Raw genomic sequence first — 23,077 nt, forward strand, 5'->3', positions numbered from 1 at the left:
CATCACGAGTGTTACTCAGGTGATATGTAACTACATAAACAAGGTACTGTCCTTCCTGCCTTTGGGTACCAAGAAATTGCTGTCCTCTTAATACTCATCCATTTCTAATTTATATCAAGATGCAGGTTGTATCTTACCTTTGAAAAAATATATTTAAATTGCAATGACAGAGTGATAGCACTGTTATCTGGAACTATAATTTTAGTTGGTATGCATGATAGCACAAATTGTATGAAATGATGGGGTATTTTGGATAGCATTGTAAAGATTTTATTACAGTTTTGGAGCCGTAAGCCTCCCGAAGTTCTGACTATGTTACAAGTGTGGAGGCCAGAGTTTATTCATATGGGTTCTTTCCTGAGATCTGGAAGGAGACTAAATCAAATAACAGGGATTTTCAGAGTTTGCTTACTCTTACCATGTTATTTTTAAGATTCAGTATATATTTGAATAATAACATAGAGGAGAGCACAGTATTTAGAAACAAGAAATATAAAGCATACTGAGATTCTTAAAACATGCACATGCATTTGTGTTTACTTCTTCTAGGCTATATTGTAGTGAAATAGAAACAGAAATAGAGAAAATATATGAAAATAAATGGAAATAAAATAGTGGAAAGAGTAACACCAGTATAGAAATGCATTAAAAACTTTCTATATTTCAATAAAATTTACTATTAAAGGTTATATTTTAAAATGTTAGCTATCATTACAAATATAAATTAATAATCTGGGTTAGTACTGTAGAAAAAAGTGTTGCGTATGTGGATTTATTTTTAAGACCTCTGTGAGGCTGTTTATAAGAAATTTGCTATAAATTTCTCTTAAATGTAAAGACATATATGTCTGTTTTATATTCATCTTTGGTGTTTTCTTGAATTCTTCTGACTGATACGGGTTTAGCAATATAACGTAAAATTATGTGTAATATACACCAATCAGACATCTCTATTCTCTTTCATTTAACCCACTTCAAATTTGTTTTTATTGCTATTCTTCACAGAAAACCCATGAACATTAGAGACTATGGCTTTAATTAGAAGTAATTTGTATGTTGACTTATACCTTTGAAGAACATTTGTTCATTTTTGCAACTAAATTAGAATTTTTATGTTATCCTGAGAAAAAAGACAACGCAGAATTGTCTTTCTCACTTTAGATAAAGTCAGGTGAGACTGGCTATAAACTGGTCAGTAATTGAGGCTCTCTGTGGCCTTATCTACAACTTCTTATAGAAATAAGTCTCTATAGAGTCAAATTCACCAACTTAATTGGGGAGATTTCTTTTTCAAAAGACGCTGATAAGTAAACAAGCAGCTACCTGAGATGAACTAATTTGAAAGTAAGGCTGCTGCAAAACAAAAAAATGACTCATAATGATAAACAGTTTTTCTCTGTTTCCTCCTTTGTCTTTTTTTAACCATCAAGTTTAAAGCTTCTACAGCGCTTTTTTTCTACTTTATAGGAGACAACTGACATTCTGTGGTAAATGGAAGAAAGAGCAGAGCAGAACTGAAAATCCTCTAATGCACTGACACTAACTTGCCCTCTATTGTTGAAAATGAGCAGGCAATCATGATTGTTCATCAAATGGCTCCTAATGCAGTTAAAGCATTCAGCTATAATTTCTCCTTGCATTTATAATTACTGTCATAGACTGCACACCTCAGTGAGCAGATTAAAGCTATAAACTATTTAGCCGTAGCTTTAAGATGAGGAACTTGATTTGTCTGGCAGCAGTTATTTGTTAGAGAGCTTGACACTTCACATAAAAATGACTCAACTTGATGAAGAACAATGCAGTTTAAGCAATGCAGTGATTTTAAATCAGTCATTATACCACGCCCTGTAAGAATTGCAAAGCAATTTGTTAAATGATATATAGGACACGTAGATAACTGTATGTGTTAAGTATACCAAAATAGAAGATTTTTTTCTTCTGTGGATTTTATTTTCTCATCCCTCTGAAACAGTAGGAGCTGCTCTGAACATCATATTCCACTATTAGCCAGTATTGGTGTTACACGGGCAAGGACAGTTGCATGGATTAGTAGCCCAAAACTATATTTTAGAGAATTTAGCTTGCTCTTCATCTTTCATTTCTTCTTAGCAAGAAACATTAAAAACTGAGAGACCCTTTCAGGAGAATCAGACATGCTGGAACGTAGCTGCCTACAGTTATGTCCATCAAGCCTTTGTAAGCAGAATTTATCAACAGAACTGAGGGTTCTGCTCACCACGTCACCAGCCAGAGAGAGAGGGTTCATTGCAACACGCGCCTTGAGTGTGCGGTTCAAATGGGACTTTTCTGACAACAACTTGTTCGAAAATGATGAGTTCTCAGTGGTAAAAAAATTCTTTAGGGAAGTCCCATTTTGAAATAGACTCTTGCTGTAATAAACTGGGTAAAGTTGCTGAGTACCACGAGAGCAAGAAGAGGAGACAGGAATAGGAAGAGGAATAGGTTGGCCTTTCCGCTGTGCTGGAGGAGAGATACAGAGTTCATCTTCAGTAAGGAACTACCTCCAACCCATCACACCTCCCTCAAAATAGTCCTGTTGGGGTGACACCTCAGTTCTCCTAATCCTCTGAAATGTATCGATTTCCCCAAAGTGGTAGATGAGGTTATTTTTTTTAATTTAGTATTTTTAAATCTTCAAAATTTTCCTGTATAGCACTTTTTCAATCTAGCAATAGTCCTTGTAAAACTAATAATAGTGTGTTCCTGGCTTCCCTGAGAGCAGGGTCAGGCCAGATGACACATCAGAGGGTGTCAGCACAGATATATCAGTGCAGATTTACTTGCTTTTTATGAATACTACAGGTTGCTATTAAGATCAATATTATTTAACATTGCATTAGCGCATCCAACTCACTAGGTCAACCCATATTGTTTCTAGGCTCTGTATAAGCACACTGTATATGACAGTTTCTGCCCCTAAAAGGCAGGAGCTCTTCTGCTCACGAAGAAACAGCAACTTTTAAGTATTTCAACCAGATTTTAACTGACCTTGAATAGCACCTACTCCTCAAGCATTCAGTATTCATAAGGATATCAAAATCTTGCCTTCTCCTTGTTGCGCCTGATATTATTAAATGCTACAGCCTTCATAATCTATAGCAGAACATTTTTACCCAGTGAGATTTCAAAGGAAGGGTATCTGAGTCTTATTTATACATTTTATACCTTAGCAATCAAATCGCAAAGATCAATAACAAAACGAAAAGACATAAGCAGTACCCAGCCCTCAAAAGCACCTTTCAATAAAAATAACATAATTTAGCAGGATGATCACTCAGTGCAAATATGATGGAGCACAGATGGAAAAAGGAAAATTATAGATACAGCTTTATGGGAGGAGGAAAGGAGGAAGAGATTTTTCACTATTTATTGGGATAATGAGCAGATAATTCATGATTATTAAGCTGTAGTCTTCAGGCCTCATTCTGCAACCTCTTCCCATCTCCTCAGTTCAGAACTGCGTCTTTTTGTGCATCTAGGCAGAGTCCATTGGCAGAGGAAGGATCAGGCCTTTACACTAGTTTTCACACATCAGCAGAGTCATGCAGGATTTACACCAGTGCGGCTCCAGCTCAGGATCCTGCCTGAGAGAAGAGGAATGAGGTAGAACAACACACAGCACAGAGCTGATGTCTGAAGTGTGATGGCGTTTCTTTTCAAGAGCATCTCCCCTTCAGGAAAGGGGCAGCAGACCCTGGGTTTCCAGCCGGTGATAACATTAAGACACTGCACCAGGTAGCAAGATGACAGCCCCTGAGAGATCCGAGGGGACCAATGCTCATCCTGCCACCTCCCTGTGTCTGGAGAATCGCATTTTGCCGAGAGCATGAATTGGCCAAGCCCTTGAAGGTGTGAGGTGGCAGAAGGGTTTCCTGCACTCAAGTTTGGAAGAGAGATCCTGCTCTGGGGTGCAGTGTTGGCTCCGTTGGCTCTTCTCCCTGGCAGATGGACAGATGGGATGGCCGTGGGTCATGGCAGAGGCCAGGCAGCCAAGAGGAGCGTGCATTGTGGGTTGGAGACAGAGGGAACTGCAGCAGCTTGCTGGAGCAGACGGAAGGAGGGAGACATGGGGCCAGGAGGGGACATGTTCATTGTAGTAAATTTAGACAATCTCTTTATTGAAACAAAACAGTTCCTCCTCCCCTCCAAAATCCCTCCCTTCCAGCACTCAGCACCAGCTCTTTTGCCAGGGGTCAGCACGTGCAGCAGTGGGGGAGGGAAGGACGGAGGAGTGTAGGAGGTTGTCATGTCTAATGAATACCCTGAATGTATCGAGATATATATTTTTTTCATTTCAGAAAAGGTTCCATTAAGAGGGAGACAGCCCTAACATGTGCTTTGGCCCCTCATCAGATTTATGAGTATTTGCTCTGCTCTTTAATAAGAAACTCTGCAGCAACTGCCACCTTGCCTGCTCTCCCTGAGATACACAGTGGCTTCTCGGGGAAATGCACTTCATTATTAATGTGAATTTGTACGTTTTTATGACACTGCTTGGGGGAAGGGGCAGGCAGAGATTTCCTGGTGATATATGCTCATTTCTAACCATTTATTGTCCCAGACAATCGAAGAACAATGATAAACATTGTTATAGAAAGTGGAGGGTGCCGCAGTGACATTTTTGAAGGGAAAAGAGAGGTGGCTAAAGTGGCTTTGATGTGGTTGTTTCCCTCCACTCCACCTCCTCCAGCAGCTGTGTCAGATCAAGCAACACAGGGGTATATGCGGTAGCAGTTGCTGCCTCCCCTCGCCCGCCTTTTCTCAGGCCAGCCAAGACCATTTGCTTGGTGCTTTGCTACAGTGGAGGGGGTACAGATGAAGGAGAAGGAGTTCATCCTTTGGGAAGCCTGTACTGCAGAGGATCGTAGGCCTCGGAGTCCCCGTGGATGCTCAGAGTCCCCATGCCCCTGTACTCCAGCAGTCTCTTTTCAATTTATTATCAAGTGGCCAGCATGGAAACTCTGTGCACACAGCAGCAGCTGCAAGGCTAAGCAGGCCAGGAAGAGAAAGGTGAGGGTATGAGGACACAGTTTACTAAGATGTTGTCAGCATCCTCCAGTTTCCATATCTATTGTCACCCTCATCCATGATTAACACAACCACTCAAGAGCTCCACCAGGTGATAAAAACAGTGGGTTTGGGCTGCATTGGAGAACCAAAAAAGTTCAGCCTTCAGGCTCACCCCAAGTAGCATCATCAGGAAGGCCATGACATCCACATGCTCTTTTGTTTCTCTCTTCTCCTGCCTTTCCCATTAGTGCTCTGCATCATCTGGTGAAGGTCGAGGCTGGTTTACACTGCCTGCACCACACAGTCCCTCAAGCTCCAACAGCCCTGGTGCTTGAGGGAGCTTCCCTGGTCCCCGGTTGGGATATTTGCTCTCTGCATCACTGCCAGGCTGAGCTTTCTCTGTGTCGTGGAGCCGGTAGCCTCCAGCTATAAGTGAACGATTGCCATGTTTTGTGCTCATATTCTATTCCCTAGCCCTAAGTATACACAATCCTTTGTAACAGGAGATGTGCCCAACAGCTGAACACTGCTAAGACTTTCTTCATGACATTTTTCTGCTCTTCTCATAAAGCTGAATTAAAAGTGAGGTAAGAACATTAGAATAGCCATACAGGGTCAGGTCAAAGGTCCATGTGTCCATCCTATCTCTGCCCATGACCAGTATGAGTGTAAGCACAGGTGGTGCCCTTCCCAGAGCACTCCCCCAGCCTCCAGATTTATGGTTCAGGGACTACTTCAGCTGGAGGAGATTATTTTCCTCTGCTCCCAGAGCTGCAGAGAATATGCAGGAGGCCTTCTTGATAGCTGCAGAAGCTTGGGCACAACTGTGAGGCCTCTTGGGGTGAGCTCTGAAGGTGCCCAACCCTAAGGCAGGGGGAAGAGGGTGTACAAACCAGCCCATGGCAGTCAGACCAGTGCTGAGCCTTCGTGCTTCCTCTTTGCCTATGGCTAAGGAAGGAGTCACACCCAGAGTGCAGAAGTGATACCTACCAAGCCCCCAGACATAAGGGTATCACACCTTATTCCATTCTCTGTTCAGCTTTCCCTGGGAGTTTACCATGATGCAATAAAAATGCCACCCTCAAAAGATTTCTTTCTCAACTGTATATGGAGCGGGACTTGCGGTCTTACTGCAGAGCTTATACTAGCTGGACCAGTAATTCAGAGGATGCAAAACTGCTCGTTCTGTTGCACATATATAATACTAGTTTGACCCCTTCTGGGTTTGCTTTCAGCTTTTCTAAACCTCCAAAGCATTTGGTGCGCAAACAGTGACTCTCCCCTCTCCTCTTGAAGAACCGTTGAAATCTCAAATGTGGAACTGCTGTTTTCATTGTCATCTAATGAAAACTCACAAACACTCCCTATTTCTGAAAACCCCAAGTTTATACCATGAGTCACACAGACTACCTGAAATTATCTATCTCAATACATGCAACCGATATCCTGGTGTAGTGCACAGCTGCTGCTAGATCTCTCCCTCACACAGCAGTACCTCTCCACTTCTCTCTGGTTTCAAGCCAAGGTTTAGGAGAACCTTTCTGTCCAGTTCTCTGTCGCTGCCCTCTGCCGCTCTTCATGCGATCCTGTGCAGCCTCCCCATAGCCACATGTGCAGCAGTGTTCCAAGCACAACAGTGGCTACACGATGCTGACTATGTTTCTGGGGGACAAGACAAGCTACTGGCACTGAGCACTGTTGGGACTGCATCCTCATGGCTACCAACTTTCTTTACAGGGCCATTAAAAAGGCTGATGTTGCTTTTTACCCACCTCTTGATCTACATCCCAAGGGACATCACAGAAGAAGAATCCCACTGGGATATGACAATACTGTGGCCTTTTTCTGCCTGTGCTCATGTGAACACACCACTCTTCTACTGGAGAAGGGCAAATTTAATACTTCCTTCATGCTTGCTCAGCTCAGGGGCAAACAGCTGCATGTGGATCAGTCTTTAGTGAAGCTCACCATAGACTAGACATACACAGATAGATAGGTTGTGGGTGGGCTTCCAGTTCAGTAATTCACTTCCCTCCATAATCCTATGGAGCCCTAATCTGTTGGCCTTGGGTTTTTATGGTACAAGACCTAGGTTTGTCATCCAGGGGAAAAATGATGGGGGAGGTAATTCTGTTTATTTGATCAGTGTTTTTTTAAAACACTGTCTGCTCCCAGGAATTATGTGGTGGCCTTCTTTTATAAATCACAATTGCAAAAAAAAAAAAAAAAATAGCTCTCAGTATTTTTCCAAAGGGATTAGGGTGAAAGTTCCTACACTCATATTTCATGTCTGGAAAAAAATATCAACAAGAGTGATAAGTATAGCCAAAATGAGTGTAAAAGCACACCCTGTCATTTGTTTTCCATGTGCCATATGTTTTCTGAATTCTGCACCTCCCACATACAAATTGCATGCAATAATGTTGGGTGCACACATTACTCAGGATTATTTAGTTAAGCCCTGCCTATATGGATGGAATTAACTTAGATAAAGTCAAGCCACTGTGCTTTGTTTTGTTTTTTGCTTATTCTGGATTCATAGAGTAGAAAATTAAAGATCCCACTGTGCCAGGCTTCATGTCATTTTGTTTTAATTTAATTCATCTCTTCAATTGTCCCTGTTTCTCCTTCTCTTTGAGTATCGTCAGTAGGTGGTCCAAGCATCAACCAGAAGATTTACTGGCAAGACTAAATGTATGAACACTATGAACACATTGTTTTTCTGATATGATTTAATGACCTTTTTGGCATTCCCATGCCTGTTGAAATCTTCCATAATAATTCCCTTTGGCAGCCAAAGCTCCTGTTGATGAGGTGAAAGCTGATGCAAATGTCAAATGTCAATAAATTTGTAATCCATAGATGTAATACTTGGTGCTGGTGTGAGACAGCGTTAACCAGAGGGCAGCAAGAGACACCTAAGATATGAGCTACATCTTCTTACTGTGAACAGAAAGCACACAAGAAAGGAATGCCACCTCCAAAACCTCTCCATAGCCAAGCTCTTTTCCTTCTCCAGTCTCTGTTCTCCCTACGAGCTTTCTGAATTGCTGAGCTTTGCCAGAGGAGGGGTTTATGGCTTACGTTTGGCAGAGCAAGTCTGGTGATGCAGGTTCTGTCCCTTGTTCTGCTTTTGACTCATCATGTGAGGCTGGGATTTAACTTCACTGCTTCTAAAGGAGCTCTTCACAGTTGAGAGGTTTCAGAGGCTTCAGAGTTTGATCCTGGAAATGATTAGTTATGCAAGATATTCCAGTAAATTAACAAGACCGCTTATATAACCTAGGTGTTGCAGGACTGAGTCATGACTCATTTATAGTTTTAAGATGCTTGGAAAGGGCGAGCCATATATGAAGCCTGATTTTATATGCAATAAAGACATAAGAACAATCACATAATTTCCCAAGAGATATTCTTAAGGGCCCTCCACTTTGACCTTTGGCTCTGAAAAGCTCCAGTTTGTTTGACATTGAAAAAAAACAAATGTGTGAATACAGTGCCATGAGCATTTGCACTTTGAACACGCTGGGGCGGAACACAGCTGAACTGGAAAAGGCTGCAACAGCTAATGTACTGGGAAAATATAACAGAGGCATTTACTTAATAACTCAACTAATTCCTTTAGCTCACCTTGTAGAGATTTAACCTTTGAATGAGAAAGTCCCTAGTTCAAAATCCTGTGTCTCCTCTGTCCTCATGTTAATTTTGAAATTATATATCATTGTTGAGAGGCCCTTGTGTTGAGCATTACAGGCTATTTTTCATGTCTAAAATGGGGAATTATAACTGAACATTAGCTACTGGCTATAAATCACATGGAACAAAGTGGCATCTGCATATACTCAGTAACGAGAGTGGGAGAATTGTAACTTACTTAAAGCAAGACAGGAAAGAGGACACAAATGCACTAGCAGAGATAATTGTGACTCGAGAAATCTAATGGGTTTTCCAACTGTGTGATGCTCTGGAGTCCTGTTCTCTGGAGCTCTCTACAACCAGTGTTTTAAGCACACGGTCACAGGAGGAGCTCAGTCAATCTGGAGGGCAAACGAGGAGTTGGAAGCTATTTCACACCCCCCTGCAATGCTACCACGCTGAGGTCGTGCTGGGCCAGGGCTGGGGTAGGAGAGAGCCTTTCACAGCCTGCCTCTTTTGCTCTCCCCATCACCCATTCTCCATCAGCAGGCATGAGTGACCAGTGACCACAATTCCCTCTCCCTGGGATATGTTTTTATTTCTAATTGTAGCTAAAGCCCAGGTAAGGAGGAGGCAGCACAAGGCTGTTAACAGCAGTCATTGAGGTTGCTGGGTACGGGCTGACCAGCTCCTTCTCTGCTGCTCAGCTCGCAGGGCAGGAAGCCCCACTGCTCACTGCTCTTGTGCCTTTCTGAACAGTCCACTGATGATACTTAAAAGAAAACAAAATAAGCTGAATGTGACCTCATTCTTGCATTTGCCTCTGCTGGCCCTTCTCCCCTGCCCCCCCCTTTCTTTTTTGGGGCGGGGGGGGGTGCGGGTCTTTTCCTTTTGAGAATGCTTCCAAGATCTCTCATGTTCTCATTTGGGTAAAGCAAGATCTACCTGTTGCCCTGTGTCACTGGAAATTATTTGGCCCCTTTCTAAGACAGAGATCATCTTGCACTCAATACAACACCTTGCATGGTAAGATCTCATGTCTGCTATTCTGCTATTGGTTTTTGGACCCTAATGCATCAATAGCTTAAATTCTCAAAAAGCCGACTACACACATCAGCCGAAGATGCTAGTCTCCCAGGCTGTCTGCTACTGTCTGTATGTTCAGATATTCCTCATTTGGGAGTCATACACCTTCATCCGTACAGCACCAGCCACTGGAGGTGCCTAACAAACTACCTGAACTGAATGTAGCCAGGGACTTCGGATTAGTTCTCGTTGCAATGCAGGTCTCTTCTTAAAAAGAGGACAGACCCCTGCAAGGAGATTTTACTGAAATTAAAGCTTTAGATTTCTTTCATAACAGACCATAAAGAATACAGTTTCTACAGCCTGGCCAGGTCAGCATCCTGGCAGAAGGCATTTGCTCAGGAGCTGCCACCACGTCAGAGGTACCAGGAGTCCTCCTGCTGCAGCCTGGTGAAGGTGACCTGCTGACTGGTGCAATGTCCTTTTCTGCTCCCTTACTCAGTATCCCAATCCGGCAAGTGGGTGCAGTGTTTCCAGGATTAAATTCAATAGTCAATACTTCATGTCCCTCACAGCTTCCTAACAAACCCTGGCCTTGCTCCAGCACTCCATCCCCACGCAGCGAGCCAGAAGCAGTGGTCCCTGAGCAGTGGGGTGTTGTTCTGTTTGTGCAGTGCCAAGCACAATGGGTTTCTAGAAGCTCCAGGACTACTCTCTGAGTAACAGTAATTGCAATAGGTGCTTTGCCGATTAGAGGCCAACTTAAGAACATTTTTGAAAGCTTTGCAGAACAGAGGCCTATATGGTATATATTTATTAGGTTGTTCAGCAGTAATTCAGACAGCTGAGAATTGTTGAGGACCTGGTCTATCTAATTGTGTGTCTAAATCATAGTTTCACCGTGATTCAGAGGTACTAATGTTATAGTCTACACAGAATGGCTTAGGTTATATGGTCAGATTCCTGCAGATGGTCAGTTTGTATCATAAAATTTAACATTACAACTTGCAACATAAAGCTACTGCCTCAAATTTATTATATATTGCAGCACAACAAGCAAATTCATACTAGATGCAGTATATGCCTAGACATTAATGTGAGCAGAGGATGAAATATCCTCTTCCCAGCTCACTGGCACATGTTCCCCTCAGAGCAGAATTGAATTGTCCAGAATCACCAGAGAAGAGGAAGTCACCGGGAGCCCAGCCCGGTGCAGTGCGGGGCTCCCTGGCTGCAGGGACACAGGAAGGACATCCCACACCCCGCGGCATGAGGCCCCAGGGTTTCGGAACTCGCAGTTCTGCTCTCTGTATCATGCATGCAAGAGCTGAGCTCTCAGCAAAATCTTTTTATTATTCGTCATAAAGAATCGCAGCTGTGAAAAGCAAACTAGGGAAGGAGAGTGGGAACAGGCAGGCACTCTCTCTTGGACTGATGTAAATCAGGAGTAACTCCACTGCAAGTCCGCTAAATTATGTTGTTGTCACTCGGACATCAGATCAGAATCAATCCCTTTACCTGCAATAGATGAGTGAAATGTCTTACAGCTGTGTGTCCAGGAGCCTGCTAAGCTTCTTGGAGAGTTGCTGTCAGTGTGCCCAGGGCAGGAGCATATTTTTTTTCTTACTGTTGTACATAAGGGCTCTGCTGCAGCCGACAACATGAAATGTGTTAGTTCGGTTTGTTCAAAATGGAGTGTGTTTGTTAAGTGTTGCCTCTTTGATGTTGCACTGCCATCTCCATCTTTGTCATCATTGCCCATCTTTTTCAATCTAATGAACTCAAACCATCAGTGCAACTTAAGTTCGGCTGTCTGTTCTTGCATAGTTAATATTAAAAATGTACTAACAGTGTGGCTGCGAAATCAAATTATGCACATAAATATGCTGGCATAGCAGAGGAGGCGGCAGAAGCTGAAGTTAGCAACATTGATGCCAGTTCACATTTGCAAATCAACCGTCAATCTGTCATTAAACATGTTATCAAATGATGATAAGTGTATGCTTCTTGCTTGCATTGGCGCGCTTATTCCCGATGTTGATGTGCATTAATGGGATAATGTGCATTAACATAGTCTTGCTTGGATGAACACAAAACATTTTTTATCCGTCTCAGTTTGTTTCCCCCTGTGGCCCCCAAGTAAGTGTTTTGTGTTATCAAATTGCCAAAAAATGGGAAAACACATTACTTTTAATTAGCAAAAATTTTGAGTCATTTTTTTTTAATTTTTATCCAGACTATCTCCTGTGTGTTGTCAGTCGAGGTGGGGAGGGGGGGGACACACAAAAAACATTCCACTGCCTTCTCTGAGTAAAACGATTAATGTCAGAAACTCAGAGACTGACAATTATGTGCTGTCTTAATGCACTGGCCTTTCATCTGCAGTCCTTGCTTTTGACACGAGTGATGGTTTCAGTTCAGTGATATGAAAGGCAGGAAAGGAAACGATCTCAGGCATTCCCAGCCCATTGTGTGGTGCCACACTCAGACATGGCAAGCAGTCCTTGAGCTGGCTTCATTGACGTTTTATGTACAAGCCTGCAAGGACTGTACCTAGAGATTAAACAAAAAGCCGAAGAAGAGCGTGGCTGCACTGGGAGGGAACTGAGTTTCCAAAAGAACTTCCCACACCTTAGCCCAGCTCCGTTATCCCTCCTGCAGGCTGCTGCATAGCAGGGCTCCATGCATGGTACGTGCTGCTGGTGAACTCCCAGGGAAATAAAAAAGAACCCTCATTGGCAAGAACAAAAAGTGACTGAAAGCAGAAAGCCGTGATTAGAGCCTGGTTACCCCCCTACAATGCTCTGCCAGAGCAGTGCCCGGGAAGCGAGAGCTTGGCTCGTCGGCTGCCCAGGGAAGGCTCCATTGCCCTGGGAATTATTAGAACAAAAATAAATAATAGTATTTTTGTTTATTGCTTCTATTTAGAATTGCGTTGTTTACCCAGGCTTTTGGAAAAAGTTGAGGTGGAACTCCACTGGAGCAGGAAAAGCATCTTTTGCACTTAGGTGACTTTAAGGTTTTCAAACTCTTTTTAAACAGTAAATGAAGCAAGGTTCTTCCCACCCCTTGGAGAACAGCCATTCTTTTAAACCCTTGCATATTTATGCAACAGGGGCAAAATTGTGATGATCTACCTGTGCTTTTACAATAAAACAGTAATAGTCATGAAAAGCAATATGGGTAATGTCCAGTCCTGTTCAAAACATGGGGAATTCTTCCAGGAGTTTTACTAGGACTTTACCAGTAATGTTATCAAATCAGGCGCAAGAGTTGCCTTAAAGGAAATTCAGTCACTGAAAGTGTTTTATTTTTAGTTGATGGTCTGGAAAATAAAACTTCTAAAACTTTTATGAAAGGCATCATATTATTTATGTGTCTCTAAAATAGCAACTTTTTCTCATATAATAGAAATATTTATAAATTATTCTTAGTGCCTGCTTAGGATTACATCTAACCTCCAAACATGGTTTGAGATTATCTTGAATTTTAAAAAATTCTAACTAGTAGAATAGTGTGCTTCTAGAAACTATGAACTTTTTGGTAAATGGGTCAAACTTTTGATCACACTTTCTTTTTTCTCGATCTAATAATGCCATTAACATTAGGCATCCTATTCAGGTCTCTGATTTCTATTATCTGGATGATTTAAAGTGAAAATAAAAGGGAATAATTATTGATTTTTTTAAAAATTGTCTTGATTTTTTTTTAAGTCATCTATTACATTTCCTATTATTTCTAAGTTGGGGATACATGAGTACAAGTTTCATAATCATGAAACTCTAATAGCAGTAATTGTATTCCTGTTAACCCTAGCTTCAGCGAGTACTCGTGTTTTCTACTTCTAAACCAAAGAGCTTGTCTTCTAATACAAAGAGCTTGAATTTTAAGTATGTTTTCTGTTACACATCCATTACTGGCAGAATTTATCCAGCAACTTTTCTTTTTTTTTTTTTTTTTGCAGTTGTGTAGCTTTACGTTGCTCCTACTCCATGAGCTACCTTGAAATTAACTTGTCAAATGTTCGTCCCACTACTTAGGGAAGATTCCTAAGCAGATGAGTGGGCCAGTTTGTCATGACTTGGAGGAGAGGTGCTGGAAATCAGATGGCATTAAAGAGGCTCACTCTGAAGGCTGTGTACAAGGGACTTCTCTGAGGCAGCTCGGGCTAGGCTGCTGTAAGGGACTATTTGTATCAGAGATGGCATTTGGAAAACTAGAGTGAGAAGCATGTCTTGGTGTCTTACTTGCCACACTGCCTTGGACCCCTGTAATGTATTTCCCTCAACAGCAGAGCCCAGCTCCCTCTCCTGGGGGGCACTTGGCAAACACCAGAACAAGTTGCACAACTGCAGAAAACTGAGCGTGGCAAAACTGAAGCCCTGGGCAAATTATTGGCCATGGCATGCTACTGTCTGGGAGAAGTCTGGTTCTGGATTTTATCTTTGCTACTTCAGCTAGTCTCTACTTTGAACAGATGTATTAATGAGGTGCATTAATTTACCAATTTTCATTAAGCAGTTTGAAACAGGGAGATGCTGTATTATTCCTCGGTATGCATATATCAAAGCAAATGTTGAATAAGGGATTAGCAGTAACAGAGTTACACTGTTCTTCCTCTCTATTCTCCCAGTCTTTATTCTTCGTACTGTATCTTGTTCTATTATCTTGGGCCTGACTTTGGAGTGTTTTCAGTTTTTGAAAATGGCAAGTAATTAGTCAATATGTTTTCACCATATGTATCAAGCTCAGTAAAGAGGCAACCATTGGCCTTTGTCATGGCACAGTAAGCGTTCGTTTTCTCAGCACTTCAAGTTACGCTGAGCGTGTGGTGAACGCCAAAGAATTTAATGAGGACTTTTACAATGAAACATTTGACATAATAATTCACAGTTCAGCGCAGTTCACAAATTTGGGGTGAGTCCCCTTTTAAGATTTTAAGTTGGTGTTGTTCACACTAGAGATCTTGCACGAGCTGCTTCTCCCCTGCCTTGTGCCCTGTATGAGCAAAGAGGCTGTGCAAAGGGTGGATAAATTGTTATGACTCAAAATGGTCCTGTTTTACATCTTCTTGGCACAGATGCTGTGTACAACAAGGGAGAATTCTTGAAACACTTTTTCCCTTCCAGACTGGCTTTTTACTTACCCCAAGCTAGTTAATGCATACTTTCTAGACGGAAATTTTTGCTTTAAGGGTTCCACTGTTGCTGACTGTTAACAATGTTTAAAAAAGGTCAGAATCTGATCTTAACACTGCTGATACGAAGTGGCATTTGCCCAGATTTTGCCATCTCCTGAGCAAAAATATGTCCAGTGTTTTCTAGAGAGATGGGATAAACAGCAGCCTTGCCTGGGCTGTTTTCCCCTCTTGGGAATACTGTATTTCAGTTATCTGTGGAACAGGTTTCTGCATTCCCTGCTGGGTTTCTTTAGCTTTGCAGATAAAACATTTGGGCTCAGACTCAGTTCAGTAAGTTACAGGTATTTTGTGTAAAATTTTGGGGTATGTGCAACAAATAATCATGAATAAGAATGATGACATATTGTTTTACTGCAGTCATGATTTAAATTTATGTGACATTGCTATTGAAGTCAATAGGACTTTTTCCCAAGTATGATTTGCAGGGTACAGTATCATTATAATATGACAGTTAATAGTCTTGTTTATGTTATTATATTTAATGAATAAATATATCAGTCTGTACATCAAACTCAGTTTTGTTTATACTCTTTAATTGTAGTCTTATCTCCCCTAGAAGCATGTTATATCTTTTAATTTTATAATTATCCACTTTATTCATGTGTGACACTACAGAACTGCTGCTTATATCCTATGAGACATCCAGATACAAACAGATGGAAGACAGGCAACCACTAGGAAATTCAGATCTGGATCTGAATCCAGCTCCATATTTTCAAAACACTCCACAATTTCAGATCCAAGGTCTTGGTTTGGGCTGTTTTATAAAGGGGCAAGAGTTGCAGAACATGAATCTAATTTATATAGCCTCTCCAAACATGAACCATCAATAAGGATTTTACACGATCCTTCAACACCTAAATTTTGTTCTCTGTTTCTTGAAAAAGACCTGAGACAAAGCAGGAGCACTTCTCACATTGCCCTTTCTGAAGCTTTTCAAAACAGGAGTTCAAGATTTGTTGGGCTGGGGAGAGGGAACAGAAATACAACTTTTTAGCCTAGTGGTTACTCCACTTGGCTGGAAAGGGTAAATGTCAGTCCATGCTCTGAGGACTGTTTTGTTTGAACTAAAGCCATGAAGCAAAATGCATTGAGCATCCTTGGGAGTAAAATCGCAGGGTCTACCTCCCCCAGGCAATCCACCTGCACGAGGCAGTAGAATTGTGCCCATGACCATGCCCATGGTCATTTCTTCTCTTTCCATTTGAGATCCACTTTTGTGAAGCTTCAAAGACCAAACAGAGGTTGGAAAAATTAGGTTTGAGTCCTCTTACACCCTGGCTGAGTGCTCTAAATCCAAAGAAACCCATAAGTCAATGCGAAAGTGTTTTAGATGAGCAAATTCTAATAGGTTTTAAACAAAGTTTACAGATTCACCTTCCTAGAAATCTCCTAGACTATGAACCCTGAAAGGAATAACTGTTTTAACAGAGTAGAAATAACTGAGTAGCTCTGTTTCAGCTGAGTAGATTCCCAGAGCCCCGGAGAGAGATACCCTACAATAAGAGATCAACCTGCTCTCAGCATCTGCCTGTTGCCTAGGTCTGTCTGTAAGCAGCACCCTCCCACCTGAGCTTTATAGGTTCCCTTCTGAGGCATCCAAGTTCTCCTAAGCCTGGAAGTTAATCCTCTGCTCAAAACATGCCATTTCCCAAAACGGAGTTATCCAGCCCCTCTGTCCTTCTTTACAGCTGAGCGGGGGTGATTCTGTGCTTTTTATCAGCACAGATTTCCTTGGGTGGCATTCATTTCAAACCAGTGGATGGTCTGGCGGATGGGTCTCCTCTAGACTTGAGTCAGATAAGTAAATCCATGAGCTGGGGGGCAGTTAGCAAACTCTCATCCCTTGCCATGGAGCAAGGCTGTTAGAACATCTCTTCATTCATAGATCACATCCAAAGCCAAGCTTTCTAGTTTGGGATCTTTTGCCAAAACAGTTGCAGGAAAAAAAAGCCAGAATGAAATGTCTAAAGATATGATACTTCTACTGTAAAAGTTATCTTATCTAATTACTTGTATTATAGTGATGAAAAGTTTAGCAAAACACCCTGGGTGTTACATGTTCGCATAGGATGACAGCTTTCATGTCATTCTGCATGTTCTCCTTTAAATATTTTTTTTGTCTGTTGATGTAACGCAGCAAATATTTACTGCATGATGCTGTTTCTGAAGTTAGTACCTTCTTTTGGATCCAGTAGCCAAAGTATGTGCAAGAGCAGGCTGGGAAAAGGGAACACCCAGGTATCAAACCATAGCCCAGAAGTTGCTGAGATTACAAGAGAGTGGCTGGCAAGAAGAGACATGTGCAGCCAGGTCATAACAACAAAAAAATCAAAAAAGCTTACATTTCCCCAGGTACATAAGTAGTTTCTGAAAGAAACGTCTTTACTTTGTCTATTTTTTTCCTTCTTCTTAGTCAGTTTTTCTAGTTGCTGGGCAATATTTTAACCTCTTCAGTTTTGAAAACCTCCCTCACCTACTTTGTGCTTGAACAGAACTTCTGCAAAGTGCCCTCAAAAAAGTCACCTCCAAGGCAGTCATCTAAGGAAGGGGAAATCTGCTTAAGAGATGAAACTCTTAAGACTGAAACAGACAAAGTGAATACTTTCCCCAGTTAGCACTTGAAGAGGAAAATATCATAATATTTAAACTAGTTTTGAAAACTTTCCATGAAAATAGGGGAAGGGGAAAAAAAACGCCATAAAACACTAGTTGAATACAGAGAGAGGCCAAAGAGAGTTCAGTTACCATAGAGATTATTACTGGCAATTGGTACTCAACAGCAGATTGGGATCTGTTACAATATTTTTATTAATCTTTTCTCTTAATTGGTTATTTATATATTTTGGATCCATCTCTGTGCTGGGTCCAGATTTTACTCTTTACCTGTCACTCTTTTTGACATGAAGCAGTAATGCCTGTGCCAGATATCAGGCATTTCCTCGATTTGTAAACATTACAGGGGTCACGAGTACATAAAATACCACGTGGACAAGTCGCTGTGCTTGGCTTTGGCAGGCAAAGGAGGAGGGAGAAGCATCACAGACATATTTTCTGTGAGGCTTCATCACGGGAACTCTTCTGTACAAACCCTTCTTGTCAGTATAACTGTGATGATATTTTGTAGGTACAGCAGGGAAGATGCAGAATGCCTTTTCCCCTTTCAGTCCTCCCTCCTGTACGTCCAACTTAGTCATTTAACACATGTGCACTCCAGTGCATAAACTGGTCATTTCGGAAATATCCTATTGTAAAGCCTTTCCCTGTCTTCCCCTCCTAAAGATTCATCCTGTTGCCTGTGTGTTGCAGCAACTGAAAACGCCCAGCCTTTTTATAGCCACAGTCAGTGGAAGTACGCTTAAGGGCCAATGTTAAAGGACTTTTTTAATCAGTCAGCTTCCAAAAATTCAGCTCTTAATTTTTTAAGAGTGCCCAGTCCTGTATACACCTGACGTTAAACAGATTTTAAAACGCTGCTGCATTTCGCTTTTTTTCTGCCACACCATTTGCCTTCAGGGGGATATTTTTTCAGGATGCCTGAGATCAGCCAGCTGGGGTTCCATCCCTTTTCCCCCTCTCCCCCCCAGCCTGTTGCTCCCTGCCTGCATCTAACTGCATTTCAGGTGTAGGGGCATAGAGGAGCTCGGTCGCAGGGAGATGAGTGGGGAACGTGGCTGCAGGGAGTGCTCTCAACTGCAGTGTGAGCCAAGCGGATTTTTTCAAAGAGAGAGAGAGAGGGAGAAACATGGTTTTTTTCATCTCTAATCTCCTTTAGTTATCATGATCTCAAGGGCTATTTGTAATGATAGTAGGCAGTGCATTTCAGATGGAAATGTGATTTTCCAAGCTGACGGTGTCACTTTAAGTAAACAAAGTTAATTCTGCTTCCTGCTATGCAAGGCCTAATCTCATTACCCAAACCACAAGTAACATAACAGAAAATATTCCCATCTGTCAAAAGAACTTAAAATAAAGGTGGAAATTGTTTTTATGTTTTGTCCCTCTTCTTCCCCCCAGATCCCTCAATGGATGTTAATTATCACATCAGTTCCATTTAAACCTGTTCAGATGCCCCAGCCTCTGCTTGTGCTTCCTTTTTCTTTTGATGTGCCTATAGAATAATAGCGTTTATGCTGCATCTTAGAGTTAATGCTCAGTTATGATGAACTGTAGCTAAAAGATGCAAGTGGATGGCTGACCCATTCATCTTGCTGCATTCTGCTCTAAGGAGGCAGAAACCAGGTGCCATCAGGTTGGCTGGAAGCTCTCCCAGAAGTGATTGAGATTACGCTCATCCCCTTTCCCACCAGAAATAGACAAAATCTCTGAGCTAGAGACAGTCCAAAAGGGACCGTGGGGGTTAAGATCGGGTGTGCTCTGTAGAGCCAAGGCTCACCCAAACTCCTGAAATGACAGATCCAGGCAAGCCCCTAGTGCCACATTACTGACACCACATAGGGCCAGGCTGCAGGCACACTGCTGTCTTGAGTTTGTCCAGCCTCAGCATGCTCCCGGGCTTCCCCCAGGCAATGCCTGGGACTGCTGGTGGTGTGCAGAGTGGATGGGGCCAGTGCTGTGCAGAAGGGAGCTCAGCCCCCTGGCCATCCCAGGCGCCAAACAGCAGACCAGCATTGACCAGCAATCCCATACCAGCAGGAAAGAGCCCCACGGCAGTGCAGCACTGGTGAAAGCAAGGGGGGATTTAGAACAGGGGGCAAACCCTGTGGCACTAGTAACGCATTTTCCAGCACTCACAGAGCAAGGCAACTGCACTGATTCCCTTATCATTTCCATGGGTGTGAATCCAGAATAGCTTCCCTAGATTTAGTTCAGTGTGACTTCATTATGAGCTACATGGGGAGGAGAAGGAGTCAGCATCGCAGACCAGCGAGAGCTCTACTGGCACAGGGAGCAGACCCCAATGTTACCAAGTCTGACTTTAAACAGAAGAAAACCCAAACATACTATCTAGCAATTCTCATCTCATTTCATTTCAAACCAGCAGCCACCAATCATAAGATGATCATTCATAAAACTCTCCAACAACAGTGTTTTTCATCCTCTCTTCATTTAAAATGACCTTTATGTGATGATAACATCTGCTTGCTGAACCTTAATTGCTTAATTAGAGAAACAGGTTCTCTATTAGACAAACATTTTTTTAAAACTGTATTTTTTCTTGCAAGTGTGATGCTTTCTTTCATTTTAAGCTCAGCAGCAGTATTTTAAAAGCTTTAAAAAGTCACTTTCAAGTGGTTATAGTTTGTTAGTTTATTTATTTATTAGCCATTTGAAGGTTTTGTTTTCTACTCTCTTCCTAAAAGGTATTTACAAGCAGGAATCTGTCCCATTAGGAATTTCTCTGCCTTTCACTACCACATGTGCTTAGCACTTTGCAAAAATGCTGGTTTTCACTGAACAGCTGCTATAGGTTCTGGGTGTGCTTGGGAATTTATTTATCTTGGGCAAGTTCTTAGGGCTGAGCAAAATATCCTGCACCTGCTTCACACATGGGGAACAGAGTTTGTGCCCTTCCTGAGAGCTCCAGCAAGCCTTCCTCTGACTGCTGTTCTCCTCAAACTGGCCTTTTGCGACAGGTTCAGGTTTGTTTTCTTTCTTATATGGGACTTCTGAGCAGTATTAGCCTATTTTTGTAGTAGTGTTCTTAAGTTCTAACCAGTCAATTTGATGCTGTAGGGTTGCTTCTGGCTGCATGGTTGTTGGTGGTTTTGAAGAAGTCAATTGACTTCTTTGTTCTGAAAAGTCATATAGGTTTTGCCTCGCATTGAATTTTTTTGGGGGGTAGCATTATTATATTAATGTGCTACACTGAAAGCAGAAGGTTCCAGAGGTGATTTGTACTGATGCTGAACACAGAGATAAGGTATGCCAAAACAGCATGTCTGAATTAAGTCTTGGGGCTGGAGTGGCTGCATTTATGTGAATGCCTCTGCCGTAGCCAAGGCAGCACAAACAGCACTACAGGTGCTGCAAACAGCCATGCAACAGAAACAAGAAACACGTGAGACCCCAGCCCTGAGAAGCAGCCATCGATATTTCTCCCCAGAAACAAGTGTCCCCTTGCTGTGTTCTTTCTAAGATAATACCTTGCTGAAAGCAGAGAACATCACCATGAAAAGAATAAGAGTAATAAATTACTAAGATGGGGGGAAATGGACCAAAAGTGACTTTAGGCAAAATTAGCAATAAAATTACTTGGTCCACTCGTAGTGGTCAAGTGAGAACGCTTGGATTCTGTTCATAAAAGGGCCTTGGATTTATTTCTGGTGTTCTGGATTCTGAAAGGAGTTAGAAAGACAACTTGGCTGCCTTTTCCCTTTCGCTGCTGCTTCACTAATGTAACACCTTGAAACCCCAGCTGTGATTGCATTCCCATTGCTTTTAGTGCAGTACAGGTGAGCAATGAGAAGCAATCCTCTCCAGCAAAACTAGCAGTCCACGTGGCTGGAAGAAAGGAAGCACTGTTATCCTCACCTGAGGAGTGTGCAAGGGAAAGGAAAGTTAGTGGCTGTGTTGGGTACTAAAACCTGAAAATGGTGCCCATAGTTATTTGATGAAATAGGGTGTGCAGGAGATGCAATAAACAATGTCCTTCTCTGACACCAATGAACAAGACTTGTTTTCAGGACTCTGAAAGTATTTAAGAACTTTGCTTGCATTCATTTCAACCTAGTTGTTTTTCAGCATCTCAGCCATTCTGCCCAGATGAGTCATCTCTGTGCTAATAAAAATTCAGAGCATGACAAGAGTTAATTGCAAAAGGTGATATGGCTTCTCTTTGGATAGTTCTGCATGGTATTTTGGGCAGGATTTCTCTGCTCAAGCTCCAAGCCAACAAAAAGCCAGGTGGCTGCGTTGGCATGGTGCTGAGCCCTACGTAATACATCTGATGGAAAACAGGGTTTATTAGCTTGGCACCGCACTCCCTGAATTTCAAGGGGTTTGGATAAGCTCTGGCTGGCATCCTATTGGGTCAGGCTTACCCCTTTTTATATGTGCCTAAGGTAACAGAGGAGTATGCAATCCTGCTCTTGCTGATTTGCAAAATTCTCATGACCGAATACCTGTGTAGCTTGCAATGTTACACTTAGTTTTTCTCAAAAGCTTGCGTCGCTTAAGTATTGGGAAAGAAGTCAAGAGTGCATTTTGAGGTGGAGCAGGAGGTTTGTGTGTGGCCAGAAAAAGTACTTGCAAATTGCAAAAATTGATGTTTTTCTAGAAAAGGCCAAAAACACTTAGAAATTATCTATGTCTAATATATTTGTTGTACCCTGAGGTCATAGAGGGATGTGACTTTCAGGAAAAAAATGGATAAAACTTGCAGTTTTGAAAATATGTATTTTACTTGAGGGAATTTTCAAAAGCTTTTTTATTGTGTCTACATCCACTATTTCACTTATACTTTTCAATTCCCATATATTATTCATGATATATATTTTAATAAGTTTTGGGTCAGGCCATTGTTCCCTGTTAATCGTTTATTACAAATAACTTTGCTTGGATGCACTGTTGGAGCCTCTCCGAATGACACCCTGTGATTATTGAGGTGCAATCCAAGTCACAGGCAGAATAAAGTCCTTTAGTGAGGTTTGGATTTCTTCCTCCATTTCAGAGTTTCTCTTTCTTACCTAATTCCACTCAAAGCCTCAGCAACAGTTGGGTCATGTAGCTGCGCCATCACGCTTCTTTGTAAAGGAGGTTCAGAAGCAAGATAAAAGAGTTGCAAAGCAGAGCTAAAGGAGCCAAAATATCTGGATTCAGTTTCTGCCCACGCTATTAAGACAAATAAATAGAAATTGGGGAGAGGTGCATCTGCAAACACACACAAAGGCACACACCATGTGTGGGATGGAGAAGGAATTGGTGCTCACGTTGCCAGAAGGAAGTATTATCTGCAACAGGTGTCCATAAAAGCATTTTTTTATTTAGTAGCCGTAGAAAGCCAGCACCATGCATAATGTTCAACATGTGGCTAGGGTCTATCAAGTGTATTGAAAATGTTCATTTCCTTAAAATTAAGCACGGTCTGACTTACTTTGTTAAATCCTTACCTTCCTTCTGCAGTTTAGACCTCAAAAATATATAATCTTTTCTCCCCCTAAATGCAAGAGGAGCTTCTGGCAGGCAGCTGAGCAGCACGGCTTAGCGTGTGGCTCTGCG

The 23,077-nt window shown here is 42.0% G+C and overlaps 1 protein-coding gene across 5 annotated transcripts in view; it reads left to right on the top strand.

Moving 5' to 3' along the window:
* TSHZ2 (teashirt zinc finger homeobox 2) overlaps window positions 1–23,077 on the top strand; it is a 232,039-nt gene that overhangs the window by 143,690 nt on the left and 65,272 nt on the right. The window contains exon 3 of one of the 5 annotated variants that reach the window (XM_056353788.1): window positions 13,661–15,411. The exons of 2 other annotated variants lie outside the window; for them this stretch is intronic. The gene's annotated coding sequence lies outside the window, so the exon portion shown is untranslated. Of the gene's footprint in view, window positions 1–1,467; window positions 3,474–3,503; window positions 6,759–13,660; window positions 15,412–23,077 lie in introns of those variants that run through there. 2 more of the 5 variants (XM_056353789.1, XM_056353790.1) reach the window with 2 other exon arrangements.

Source organism: Falco biarmicus, chromosome 10 (genome assembly GCF_023638135.1).
Source record: "Falco biarmicus isolate bFalBia1 chromosome 10, bFalBia1.pri, whole genome shotgun sequence".
Lineage (NCBI taxonomy): Eukaryota > Metazoa > Chordata > Aves > Falconiformes > Falconidae > Falco > Falco biarmicus.